The sequence below is a fragment of the Dama dama genome, chromosome 23 (genome assembly GCF_033118175.1).
Source record: "Dama dama isolate Ldn47 chromosome 23, ASM3311817v1, whole genome shotgun sequence".
NCBI lineage: Eukaryota > Metazoa > Chordata > Mammalia > Artiodactyla > Cervidae > Dama > Dama dama.
The window spans coordinates 77,780,778-77,794,959 of NC_083703.1; the positions used below are offsets into that span (position 1 = coordinate 77,780,778).

The 14,182-nt window shown below is 47.7% G+C and overlaps 1 non-coding gene across 1 annotated transcript; it reads right to left on the bottom strand.

Moving 5' to 3' along the window:
- Window positions 1-13,590: 13,590 nt before the first annotated feature.
- On the bottom strand, window positions 13,591-13,672 carry TRNAS-GCU (transfer RNA serine (anticodon GCU)). The gene has a single exon. It is a non-coding gene; the product is annotated as a tRNA-Ser (tRNA).
- Between the last annotated feature and the right edge of the window lie 510 nt (window positions 13,673-14,182).

Sequence of the window (14,182 nt, forward strand, 5' to 3'; positions counted from 1 at the left end):
TCTGGAGAACAGACCCACCTTCCTGCCACCCCTGTCCCCACCGTCCTCCACTACAGACACACATTTGGGAGCTCCAGTGAGGCAAGAAGTGACCCTGTTGCATGAAACGAGACTTCAGATGCCTTAGTGACAGCCCTAAGACGTTGCAGTAGTGGGTTCCCCATGCGAAGCTCTGAGGTCATGGGCCTATTTCGGTTCTGCACTCTGCCTGTGGCTGTGGGACATCTGGAAAGTACTTCCCCTTCTGAGTTACATAGATTTATGTAGGCTCCTTCTGCATGTGTGGCTTCGCTGGTGGCTCAGTTAAAGAAGGGGCCTGCAGTGCAGGAGACCTGGGTTCCTTCCCTGGGTCGGGAGGATCCCCTGGAGGAGGCATGGCAACCCACTCCAGTATTCTTGCCTGGAGAATCCTATGGATGAGGAGCCTGGTGAGCTATGGTCCGTGGGGTTGCAAAGAGTCGGACACAATTGAGTGACTAACACTTCCACACCTGTGGAAGTCTGGGAGCTCTACTGAATGTACATTATCAGAATAAATGTTCTGAACATCTATTTGTCGGGAAGCTCACACCTCATTAAATTATCATTTGTGCTGTTACTTGTTTTAATGGCTGTCTCTCACATGAAGCTCTAGAGGGCAAGGGCCAGACCTGCGTGGTGCACCACTGTCCTCCATGCTTGGCTCCAAGTAGACTCCATAAGTATTCCCAGAATTTAAAGGGAGCCCTTTTACAATGGTACTCCCTTTTCTGTGGTGACTCCAGCTCAGAATTTGGGTGGTAAAAAGAGCCTGAAAGAAGCTGGTGGGGACCTGCCCTGCCCACGCCCTCGATGTCGTCCTTGGATGCTCTCAGGGTCCACAGTACCTGCTGAATGTCCCATGTGAGGGCTCGGCTGGACGTCATGAGAACAGGGATAACGGCAGTGGTAATCCTCATCCCGGGTTCCTGACATCCCTCAAGTAATTTTTATTTAATCCTCCCTCCTTTAGCTCCCGAAAGGTGACCCAAACCAGGCATTCAGGATACTCCAGAAAAGTCAATCTCATTGAATCCTCTTCCAGCGCTGCAGGAGGGGTGCTGATAGCACTCCCATTACACAGATGGTGGAGTAGAGGCTGGGAAGGGTGAGTAATTTAGAGTCCGTGGTGCAGCATAGCGGCTTCTCCGGTGGCTCAGGGGTAAAGAATGTGCCTGCCAGTGCAGGAGACTCAGGTTCCGTCCCTGAGTCGGGAAGATCCCCTGGAAGAGGAAATGGCTCACCACTCCAGCACTTTGCTGGGATAATCCCATGGTCGGAGGAGCCTGGTGGGCCACAGTCCATGGGGTTGCAGGAGAGTCTGACTTAGCAACTGAAGGGCAGCAGCAGTGCCGCTGCTGTTTCGCTGCTCATTCCTGAGACCGTGCAGTGCTCGGCCTCACCCCAGCAGCTCAGCTCAGTTCAGTCGCTCAGGCCTCCCTGTCCATCACCAACTCCTGGAGTTTACTCAAACTCATGCCCATCGAGTCGGTGATGCCATCTAGCCATCTCATCCTCTGTCCTCCCCTTCTCCTCCTGCCCCCAATCCCTCCCAACATCAGGGTCTTTTCCAATGAGTCAGCTCTTCCCATAAAGTGGCCAAAGTACTGGGGTTTCAGCTTCAGCATCAGTCCTTCCAATGAACACCCAGGACTGATCTTCTTTAGAATGGACTGATTGGATCTCCTGGCAGTCCAAGGGACTCTAAAGAGTCTTCTCCAACATCACAATTCAAAAGCATCAATTTTTCGGTGCTCAGCTTTCTTCACAGTCCAACTCACATCCGTACATGACCACTGGAAAAACCATAGCCTTGACCAGACGGACCTTTGTTGGCAAAGTAATGTCTCTGCTTTTTAATATGCTATCTAGGTTGGTCATAACTTTCCTTCCAAGGAGTAAGTGTCTTTTAATTTCGTGGCTGCAATCACCATCTGCAGTGATTTTGGAGCCCCCAAAAATAAAGTCTGACACTGTTTCCACTGTCTCCCCATCTAGTTCCCATGAGGTGATGGGACCAGATGCCATGATCTTAGTTTTCTGAATGTTGAGCTTTAAGCCAACTTTTTCACCCTCCTCTTTCACTTTCATCAAGAGGCTTTTTAGTTCCTCTTCACTTTCTGCCATAAGGGTGGTGTCATCTGCATACCTGAGATTATTAATATTTCTCCTGACAATCTTGATTCCAGCTTGTGCTTCTTCCAGCCCAGCATTTCTCATGATGTACTCGGCATATAAGTTAAATAAGCAGGGAGACAATATACAGCCTTGATGTACTCCTTTTCCTATTTGGAACCAGTCTGTTGTTCCATGTCCAGTTCTGTTGCTTCCTGACCTGCATACAGATTTCTCAAGAGGCAGGTCAGGTGGTCTGGTATTCCCATCTCTTTCAGTATTTTCCACAGTTTATTGTGATCCACACAGTCAAAGGCTTTTGCATAGTCAATAAAGCAGAAATAGATGTTTTTCTGGAACTCTCTTGCTTTTTCGATGATTCAGAGGATGTGGGCAATTTGATCTCTGGTTCCTCTGCCTTTTCTGAAACCAGCTTGAACATCTGGAAGTTCATGGTTCACGTATTGCTGATGCCTGGCTTGGAGAATTTTGAACATTACTTTACTAGCGTGTGAGATGAGTGCAATTGTGCAGTAGTTTGAGCATTCTTTGGCATTGCCTTTCTTTGGGATTGGAATGAAAACTGACCTTTTCCAGTCCCGTGGCCACTGCTGAGTTTTCCAAATTTGCTGGCATATTGAGTGCAGCACTTTCACAGCATCATCTTTCAGGATTTGAAATAGCTCAACTGGAATTCCATCACCACTAGCTTTGTTGGTAGTGATGCTTCCTAAGGCCCACTTGACTTCACATTCCAGGATGTCTGGCTCTAGGTGAGTGATCACATCATCATGATTATCTGGGTCATGAAGATCTTTTTTCTACACTTCTTCTGTGTATTCTTGCCACCTCTTAATATCTTCTGCTTCTGTTAGGCCCATACCATTTCTGTCCTTCATTGTGCCCATCTTTGCCTGAAATGTTCCCTTGGTATCTCTAATTTTCTTGAAGAGATCTCTAGTCTTTCCCATTCTTTTGTTTTCCTCTATTTCTTTGCATTGATCGCTGAGGAAGGCTTTCTTACCTCTCCTGGCTATTCTTTGGAACTCTGTATTCAAATGGGAATATCTTTCCTTTTCTCCTTTGCTTTTTGCTTTTCTTCTTTTCACAGTTATTTGTAAGGCCTCCTCAGACAACCATTTTGCCTTTTTGCATTTCTTTTCCATGGGGATGGTCTTGATCCCTGTCTCCTGTACACTGTCATGAACCTCCGTCCATAGTTCATCAGGCATTCTGTCTATCAGATCTGGCCCCTTAAATCTATTTCTCACTTCCACTGTGTAGTCATAAGGGATTTGATTTAGGCCATACCTGAATGGTCTAGTGGTTTTCCCTACTTTCTTCCGTTTAAGTCTGAATTTGTCAATAAGGAGTTCATGATCTGAGCCACAGTCAGCTCCCGGTCTTGTTTTTGCTGACTGTATAGAGCTCCATCTTTGGCTGCAAAGAATATAATCAATCTGATTTCGGTGCTGACCATCTGGTGGTGTCCATGTGCAGAGTCAGCTGTAAATGTCTGATGACTAAACACTACTATTAAGTGTTTCCCAAACTTGCCCTGAAGATATGAATTACATGGGAGGCCGTTGCTACACAGTAGATTCTCAGGCTTCTCCCTTACCAGATGCTGATTGGCTGGTGTGGGTGGGGCTTAGGTATCTCTCTTTTAGGAAGAGCCTCAGGTAAAGTGCATTCTTAGGCTCCCAGTGTTAGGTTCAGTCCTGTGCAACTCTTTGCGACCCTCTGGCAGCCTGTCAGGCTCCTCGGTCCATGGGGTTTCCTAGGCAAGAATACTGGAGTGGGCTGTCATTCCCTTCTCCAGGGCATCTTCCTGCCCCAGGGATCAAACCCCGGTCTCCTGAGCCACCTGGGAAGCCATCCTTAGGCTAGTGTAGGAAATTCTATCTTGTAAGACGGGCTAGTCTTACAACACATCTATTGTATAATAGCTGGGTTAGGGCAGCCGCTCCGTTGATGGTTAGAATCGGGTGGGCAAGCTCAGTTCTTACAGGTTGCAAGACTTGAATGATGTAAAGTCTTTTCTGCTTATAAAAATTCTGCTTATATAAATCATCTAGACTGTGTGGTTTCAAATGATCACCCCCCAAATTATTTACAAAGGAAAAATTACTAACTTTGGGACTTCCCTGGTACTCCAGTGGTTAAGATTCCATGCTCCCAACGCAGGGGGCCCAGGTTCAATCCCTGGTCAGGGAACCAGATCCCACATGGCAGAAGTAAGGGTTTGCATACCACAACTAAAGATCTTAACATGCCGCAACTGAAGATCTTATGTGCCACAACTAAGATGGCGCAGCAAAATAAATCAGTAAAAGTGAATACTGAGAATTAGTATCTTTGCAGTGGAGAAACCTAGCAGACCCTTCCTTTACCAAGGGATCAGAATTAATATCACTGATAATGGGACAAATCACGGGTGACTTGATGGGACACACTGGAGGATGCAGCACTTCTGAGAGTCCCGACAGAAAAAACATTTAACTAGAGTCTAATTGTAAGGAACGGCTTCCCAAGTGGCACTAGTGGTAAAGAATCCGCCCGCCAACGCAGGAGACCTGGGTTTGATCCCTGGATCAGGAAGACCTCCTGGAGAGGGAAATGGCAACCCACTCCAGTGTTCTTGCCTGGAAAATCCCACAGACAGAGGAGCCAGTAGATTAGGATCCTTGGAGTCGCAGTCAGACGTGACTGAGCACACACACAGTAAGGAAACATCAGGCAAGTCATCCATACTGGGAGACAGTCTATGAAACAACTCCACCTCTTCCGAAGTGTCAAGATTGAAGAAGACCAGAGAGGCTGCAACCAGCTACAGTGCTGCATGGTCCCGGGTTGGATCCTTGATGTTACGGAGGTTGCTCTAAAGGATGTTTACGGACCAATCGCTAACACTTGAATAGGGATTGTGGAAAAGTAACAGTATTTTATCAGTGTGAGATTTCCTGATTTTGAGAGTTACGCCACAGTCGAATAAGAGAATGTCCTTGTTCTTAGGAGATAAGACGTGGAAGAGTTTAAAGGAAGTGATGGGACTTCCCTGGTGGTCCAGGGGTCAAGACTCCTTGCTTCTACTGCATGGGGCACTGGTTCAATCCCTGGTCAGGGAAGTAGGATCCTGCATGCCATGCAGAGCAGCTGCCCAAAAATGATAGAAGTAAAGGACATGATGTCTCCAAGTTACTCTCAAATGGCTCAGAAAAAAATAGTGTGCCCCTGTGTATAAATACATAAAATGATAAAGATCAAATATGTACAGTGTTATAAACTATAATCCCTGCTTGGTTGCTTCAGTCGTGTCTGACGGTTTGTGACCTGAGGGACTGTAGCCCACCAGGCTCCTCTGTCCGTTGGATTCTTCAGGCAAGAATACTGGAGAGGGTTGCCGTGCCCTCCAGGGGATCTTCCTGACCGAGGGATTGAACCTGCATCTCCAGCATCTTCTGCATTGCAGGCAGATTCTTTACCACTGAGTCACCAGGGTCCCCTTAAACAAACAAACAAAATAACTATAATGCTTATTGTTTAGAAAATAGAAGAAGACAGGTAAAGCAGAAAAATATAAAAAAGAAAGTGGAAACCACTCCTCATCCCACCCCACAGTCAATCAGTGATCATTTAATAATGAAATACATGTCCTTGGGTCATATTTCATAAGTTGAAACTTAAAATAGGTGAATGCTTTCCTTCTTGTCTATATATATATTATAACCTGCACTTTTCACTCCACGATTTCTCTCTCAACATCTTTCCTGTCATTGTGGTGTTATTTTTATTTTTATTTATTTATTTTTTTTGTGGTGTTTTTTTAAATGATTGCATGACCCTCCTGGTGAGGATGGGCCTTACTTTTATTTATCAGTGAGTTATTTAGGTTTCCAGTTTGACTCTGTTAACCTAAAACAATAACACAATCAGTTGTTTTTAACCAATAAAATGAGTTTATTCAGGAACAGCAAAGCATTTCAACTTGGGACATGCACAGGTGGCAAACTCAATGCAAGTCCAGTAAAATAAAGGAGAGGAAACTCTTTTACAGAGGAGAAGGGGAAGTTGGGAGGGGCTGTTATAAACAAAAAGGCCCTTGGAGGAAACTGGGAGCTTGAAGGACAGTGTCGTGTCATTGGCTGCATTGTGACAGTCTCTCAGTGGCCAAGCTGTTGACAAGTAAGGAGATAATCTTTCTTATTCCTGCTGGCAGTAGTAAAATAGTGTCCATTCCTACCACAGATGCAAGGTACATCTCCTGTTGGGGTCTGTATTGACTCCTAGTGGTATATGCATGATAGCTCCCTTTTCTGGCCTCCCAACTCCATTTTAGTGAGGTTTGGTCCACTGATGTGAAGAGCCAACTCAGTGGAAAAAACCTCGATGCTGGGAAAGATTGAAGGCAAAAGGAGAAGAGGGTGGCAGAGGAGGAGATGGTTAGATGGCATTACTGACTCAATGGACATGAACTTGAGCAAACCCCACGAGATAGCGCAGGACAGAGAAGCCTGGCATGCTGCAATCCATGCAGTTGCAAAGAGACTAAATCATTCAGATTTAGCAAATGAACAACAATAACCCTTTATTAATTTTCACAGCTATGTTATGGGCCATGCTACAGTGAGCATCCTTCCAAATATATCTTTGCTCACTCATCTAAGTACTTTATATACAGGACTGCCCTGGCTGTCCAGTGGTTAAGAATCTACCTTTTGATGCATGGGAAACGGGTTGGATCCCTCATCAGGGAACTCAGATCCCACTTGCCATGGAGCAGCTAAACCCTCATCCCGAAACTGGAGAGTTTGGGGGCCACAACGAAAAGATCTTGGGTGCAGTGAAGATTCCTCGAGCCACAACTAAGACCCAATGCAGCCAAGTTAATTTCTTTTTAATTCAAAGCTTTACATGAAGCAGGGCACCAAAGCCAGTGCTCTGGGACAACCCAGAGGGATAGGGTGGGGAGGGAAGTCGGGGGTGGTTTCAAGGTGGGAGGACACGTGGGTACCGGTGACCAATGCGTGTTGATGTATGGCAAAAATCTTCACAGTATTGTCAAGTAATCCTCCAGTTGAAACTAATTAATTTAAAAATAAACAATGGTTTTAATTTCCTTATTAAAAAATTCAAAGCGAGAAGGGAGAGAGGGAAAAAAAAATTCAAAGCTTTTGAGTATTTTATATAGAGAAGAATAGAATGAAGAGAAGTTGAGAGAGGCAGAAATACAGAGAAAGACTGGGAGTGATTGAGACAGGCAGAGTCCAGGGAGACAGAAAGAAACGTACACGAGGTGAGACAGAAAGATAGAAGAGTCAGAGACACCCAGAGAAAGAGTGAAAGAGACAGATGGAGAGACAAGGAGAAAGCGCAAGTTCGAGGGAGAGCCCGGGAGAGGGAAGGCGGCTGCTGTCTGAGGAGACAGGGAGCGGGTCTAAGGCGTGGAGGCCATGACATCCTGGCCACAGGAATCCAGGCAGAGAGTGACTAAGCGACTCTTAGGAACACACCCCATAGATACAATTGTAGGTGAGGTCAGCGTCCTTTGTGCAAGGATTTTCACGGGACTGTCGTTCCCGGTGAGCAAAGGATTGCCCATCACCACCGGGAAACTGGTTAGGGACGGTACTCTGGGTGCTATAGAGCCAGTCTCTAAGCTGCCAGATTTAGCAAATAAAAATTCGAGCCCTTTGTGCGTGTGCATGCTCAGTCCTGTCCGACTCTTTGCGACCCCATGGACTCTAGCCCACCAGGCTCCTCTGTCCATGAGATTTCCCAGGCAAGAATACTGGAGTATTCTTCTCCAGTATACTGGAGATTCCCTTCTCCAAGGGATCTTCCCGACTCAGGGATTGAACCCAACTGGTCTGCACCTCTTGCGTTGCAGGTGGATATTACCACTGAACTATTGGGGAAGCCCCAAAATACTAGAGAGCCAGTTAACTTTGAATTTCAGATCAAGAAATCTGTCCCGTCAGCCTGATATTGAAAGCTTATTTGTGGTTTATGTGAAATTTTTTTTTTTTAATTTTTTTTTTCCACACTTAGAAGTTTTTACTTTGGCATAAAGCTGATTAACAGTGTTGTGACAGTTTCAGGTGAACATCGAAGGGACTCAGCCATACATGTGCATGTATCCGTTCTCCCCCAAAACCCCTTCCCATCCAGGCTGCCACTTAACACTGAGAGAGTTCCATGTGCTATGCAGTAGGTCCTTGTAACTTATCCATTTTAATTGTAGCAGTGTGTGCATAACCATCCTAGACCCCGTAAATTCTAGTTTCAATGGATATCTGTGTTTTGTTTGGCAACCCTATCTCTAGACTCAGTGAGAACAGCAAGGTGAAGTCAAGATAGAGGGCGTGTGTGTGTCTGTATACACGTGCCTGCGAGGAGGGCTTCTGAGATGGCTTGTTCAGGTTTTAGCTCCCAATCTACCTGGTGGTTGTAGTTCTAAAGAAGGGGTCTGTTCAGGATTACACAACCACAGTGGGTAGGGCCAGGCAGAACCCCAGCTTTGTGCTCTGCAAAGGTGTGTGTACATGTCTTTAAAGTGTTAACATATTAAATACAAATATTAAAAACAGACAACAGTGTTTTTTTAAGTATTTATTTTTTTACAGCAGGTCTTAGTTGCAACACGCAGGATCGTCAGTGGCAGCACACAAACTTAGTTGTGGCATGAGGGAATCTAGTTCCCTGAGCAGGGGTGGAACCTGGGCGTTGAGAGTGGGGAATCGCAGCTACTGGACCACCGGGCGAGTCCCCAGACCACAGTTTTCTAAACTCCCATTTGGACATTTCTAATTTTAAAAAAAGACTGGCAATCTCGAGAACTGCAAGGGCCACCTGGGGGGAAGATATTTACAGAATGGGAATATCACATGCAAAGCTGCTGAGGCCGGAGCGTGCCTGCTCTCGGGTCCACGGTGGCTGGAGCTTCCTGGGGGAGTGGACCCAAGGGGCCGGGGGCTCGCTCAGCCCGGAGCCTCTGCCGCCTGAACTACCCTCACATCCTGGAGCACTCGTCTGCCGGGAATGTCTTCTCACTTCCCTCTCTCACCTGCCCGTCCCTGTGACCTCAGCGTGCGTTCCCTCGGGGTCTCACTCTGACTCACCCGGGTCCCTCAGGATGGCAGATTCCCCCCTCACCTGTGGGCTCCAGGGGCGCAGGGGCTTGTTTCTGTCTGGCTGGTTTATTATAAAATCCTAACCCACTAAGCCAGGGACATTCCATTGCTTGCTCACTGTAACTTGAGCATGTTGGCATGTCACCTCTCTGAGCCTCAGTTTCTTTATCTGTAAAATGGGGTTGATAATCTTGCCTGTTTTACAGGTGAGGCTGAGATGGTTAGACAGCCTCACTGACTCAGTGGACATGAATCTGAGCAAACTCCGGGAGTTAGTGGAGGACAGAGGAGCCTGGCGGGCTGCAGTCTATGGGGTCACAAAAAATCAGACATGACTTAGTGACCTGAACAATGACAACCTTGCCTAGCACTCAGGGCTTGCCGGGGCGTCCAGATGGGCTCGTGTGGCAGCAGGGGCAGAGGGCGATGACAGGAGCATTTCTGAGGTGACGGATGAGCTGGGAACAGCTCTGGGAAGATCCGACGAAGGGCGTTCTGGGCAGAGGTAACAGCAAAGTCCAAGGCCCTGCTGTGGGAAAGAACCTGTGTGAAGACGGAGCAGGAAGGCCACAGAGGCTGGAGCAGGTAAGCAGTGGGGGGAGAGGGGGAGATGAGCCCCAGGCTAGGTAGCATCTTGTGAGCCGAGAGCCTTTAACTTAAGGACATGGTTGTTCTCACTTTCCCCTCCTTGGCAGTATCTCCCACTCTCAATAGTCCAGAGATGCACAAAGGTCTTCAGGTGGTTGCAGGTGGGGAGAGAGGAAGCCCTGGGGCTTTTCCTGGAAACAGGTTCAGCCTTCTGCCCAGAAGTGGAGATAACAGGACTGCTATCAGTGCAGTCTGAGGGGCGAGGCTGCCAAGGCAAATTAGTGCTCCAGATACTCCGTGAGATAATGGATGGCTGCCCCCTGGCAAACACACCGAGATTAGCCGGGCAAGATGCGCACTGCACCCTCGTGAGACCCCAGGGCCCCGCGTCGGGTCTGGAGCGTCAGTGGACCTCCAGGTACGGGGCTGGCCCGGCAGGTGTAGAGACGTCTAGCTTCAGGGCCCCACCCAGTCCCACACATCTGCCTGCCACCCTCAAGGCTTCAGACGACTGCCTTCTAACCAGGGAGATCACCTCTTACTGGGTGTCCAGGAACATCCCAGAACTTCCGCAGTCCTGGGCAAGCGGGGCTGGCTGGCCACCCTACTTACTATCCTCATTCACTAGATGAAGAAACCAGGTCTCAGCGGCACGCAGTTAAAATTTGCCTGGGTTTTGTGGTTGAATTTTTTTCATGAAAAAGTATTTTATTGAAATGGTGACATACATCTGAAATAGACATTGAGTCTACAGGCATACCACCCCGAATCCGCCTGCTCTTGTCTGAAATAAAACATTCATACCCTTCAGAAATGGTTTGGAGGGATTGCTCCATGCTTCCAACACAGGGGGTCGCAGGTTCAGTCCCTGATCAGGGAACTAAGAGTCCACATGTCTTATGGCATGGCCAAAAAAATAAAGATAAATAAAATAAGAATGATAAAAATAATTAAAAAAAAAAACAAAACAGTTTGGAGAAAAAGAGTCTCCTTCCCACCCCTGTCTGCTTTCCTCCTCAGGCGTAATCAGATTCTCGGGTCTAACTGTACAGTCTGGGTGGGCCTATGTGTAGGTATTATTTATTAACTTCTGCACAGCAGGCAGCCTGTGAAATATTCTGGTCACTTGAACTTTTTGTTTTCACTTAAAAGGTTATCAGTTCGTTCATTCATTCAGCTAAAATTTATTGAGCGCCTACTGCAAACCAGGCTCAGGTCACAGCAGTGAACCAGACAGATCCTTCCTGCCTGGATGGAGCTCCCTTTCCTCAAATCGATAAAAGGTTTCTAACAGCTGTTCGTGGACTTCCCTGGCCATCCAGTGGTTTCTTTTTTTAAAAGCTATTTGTAGCTCAAGGGCCATACAAAAATAAACCACAGGTTGAATTTGGCCTGGGGGCTGTTGTTTGCCACCCTCTGGTCTGACGGACAATCAGCAAAATAAACAAAATACACAGGGTCTCAGATATGTGTCGAGTACCGGGGTGGGTGGGTGGGTAAGGAGTGTGAGAGACTGGGGAAGGGCAAAGGGGGGTGACACGGTGCCAGAGGAGACGTCCCTGAGGTGAGGTGAGCTGGGTGGCCGTCCCCGGGGGAGCTACTCCACAGAAAGGGAGCAGGAGGCTGGAGCAGGTCTCTCAGGCCGGGGTGGTCCGCTGCGGCTGCAGCCTCATCCCGGAAGTGAGCTCAGAGGGGCCACAAGGGGCCCAGTTCCACAGAGCCTCATGGTATCGTGAGTATTTTGACTTTTCCTATGAAAGAGATGGGAGCCTGGGAGGCCCTCTATACTCAGACAGGATTTGAGGTTTTGCCAGCTGCAAAGTATTCTGTTGATTGGACTGATGTATTTAACAGATCATCTGTGATGGACAACTTTTGCTACCCTATTAAAAATTAATGAGGTTAATACTTGCAAATGTTTTTAAAAATTTTCAAGACACAGGAAAGGGCATGTAATAGACCTTCTTCTCCCCCCCTGCCTGGTTGCCACTCAGATCCCCTCCGCAGAGACAATCCCCGGAGACCAGTTTCCAGCTCTCCTGCCAATGGTTGTTTCCGTATTTCTAAGAAATTCTCACATATTTCTCCCTCTTTTATGCAAATGGCATCACATTGTACATGCTGTTCTGCACCTGGCTTTTTATCACTTCATGTCTTGATGTGATTCCACTCCATTACATCTAGAGTTTTCTCCTTTCTGACAGATGGCTAATCTGTCTGCACTGTGATGTATTAACTGTTCCCCAAGAGTGTCAAATACCACTTGGGGATGCTAACGGGACACTAAGTGGGTGAAGCTCCCGCACAGAACTTGGCACACAGCAGGTGCTCAGCAAATGGGAACAAAAAAATGCTTATCCATCTTGGAGCCCCCAGCTCTGGGCCACGCCCAATAGACTTGGACCCAGAAACTTCCCTTGAAACCCTTTTGTATTCTGAGATGGTGACTTCTGAGTCAGGCTCAGGGCTGAGTCACTGTTTGTGTCTAGGCAGGTGGAAGATACTCAAGAGGTTTTGTTTTTTTAAATCAAGGGTAAGGGTGGAGATTGAGCCTTGATCCACTCATTGAATTCTTCGTGGACAATGTCTTCTTCCCAGCCGAGATTAACTCTCTGATTGATCCACTCAGCGGTTAATGATCTAATCAACAGGGTCAGCTGGCCTAATATACAAAGAGTTATTATTGATTAGGAAGTTCATCAGATCAGTGACTAAATGACAGAGATGTAGTTCAGGACCCAGAGAAAAGGAAAAGGACACAGGCTTCGAAAAATGCTCCACCCCAGTCATGTAAATGCAAATTGTAACTAGGCGATCTCACTTTCCCTTATCAGATGCAAAAAGATTAAAAAAACATTTGACAACACCCTGCCTCCACCAGGTTTTTAAAAGGGCCCCCAACTCCCTGCTGGTGGAAGTATAATTTAGTTTAAGCTTGTTAGAGGACATTTGGACAAATGTATCAACAACTTTTTTTGCCATGTCAAATGATTTGCAGGATCTCAGTCTCCTGACCAGGAATTGAACCCAGACCCTCAGGGCAATGAGAGCCCGGAGTCCTAACCACTGCCAAGGAATCCCTCAATATTTTTTTATAAGATATCTTTGCACTTCAGGTCAAAGATGTGTATACAAGACATTCACTGAAATTGCCCCCTTGTTTGTAGTAGCAAAAAATTATATTCTAATCGAAATGCCTATCACAAGTCCCCTTGTTAGATAAACTGTGTGATTGTGGTATAATCCACACAATGAAAGAGTCTACAGCCCTGCAAGGGGTTACGGGAGCTAAGTATAAAGATATGGAACAACTTTGAAGACATGCAGATGCAGTTACTTGAGAGGTAAAAGCAAGTAGGTAAAGTATAGGCTCCCGTTTGTGTTACATAAAAAGGGGTGTAGGTATTAACATCCACAAATTTATATATATATATATATATCTCCTTGTCTCTATACAGACTATCTCTGGGAGGACATACAAGACGCTGGTAAAAATAATTGCCTTCTCCAGGCAAGAATACTAGGGTGGGTTGCCATGCTATGCTCTCCTCCAGGGGAACTAATTGCCTTTGCGGAGGGAAATGGATTCTCCAGGCAGGAATACTAGTGTGTGTTGCCACGCCCTCCTCCAGGGGATCTTCCTGATTGCAGGAGACGCTTTTTTTTTTTTTCCCCTTAAAAACCACAGCTGCCACTTGGGAAGCCCAAGCTGGGGCAGGGTGTGGAAACCACAAGCCGACGAGGATGGGATTCGAACCCACGCGTGCAGAGCACAATGGATTAGCAGTCCATCGCCTTAACCACTCGGCCACCTCGTCCTGGCATTATGAGGTGTTCCCAGACTGCTCTTCTTGGCAGCCGGACCAGTTTTCATCCCCATCCACGGCGTGCGCGTCCAGCCCCACCGGACAGCCAGCAGAGGGCGCCGCAGGGCCGCGGCCCCGGGCGCAGAGCGGAGTGGGGGCGGTGGGCAGAGCTGGTCCATTTCCGGGAGGACCTGACACCGCAGCATCCAGTGTCGGCCGGGACCGCACCCCCGGGAGCTGACCTGCAGCCCCTGGGCCTCGCCTCGCCCAAAGCCCCCTCCCACGTCGCCGTCTCTGGGAGGGAGGGGCGTGTGGGCGAACCGGCAGGATAAAGCGCCAGGAAGGGAAGGGACTGCCCAGAGCCGGCACCTTATACCTCCCCCGGGGCGCGGGTGACCGCCCGCGGCGAAAGGGAAAGCAGGAGGCCCAGGCAATGGCATTCGAGGACCAGCCGCCTCCGGCTTCTACCCATCCGGCATCTCTGGGAGATAGCACACTCACCTTGTACAGATGAGGAAACGG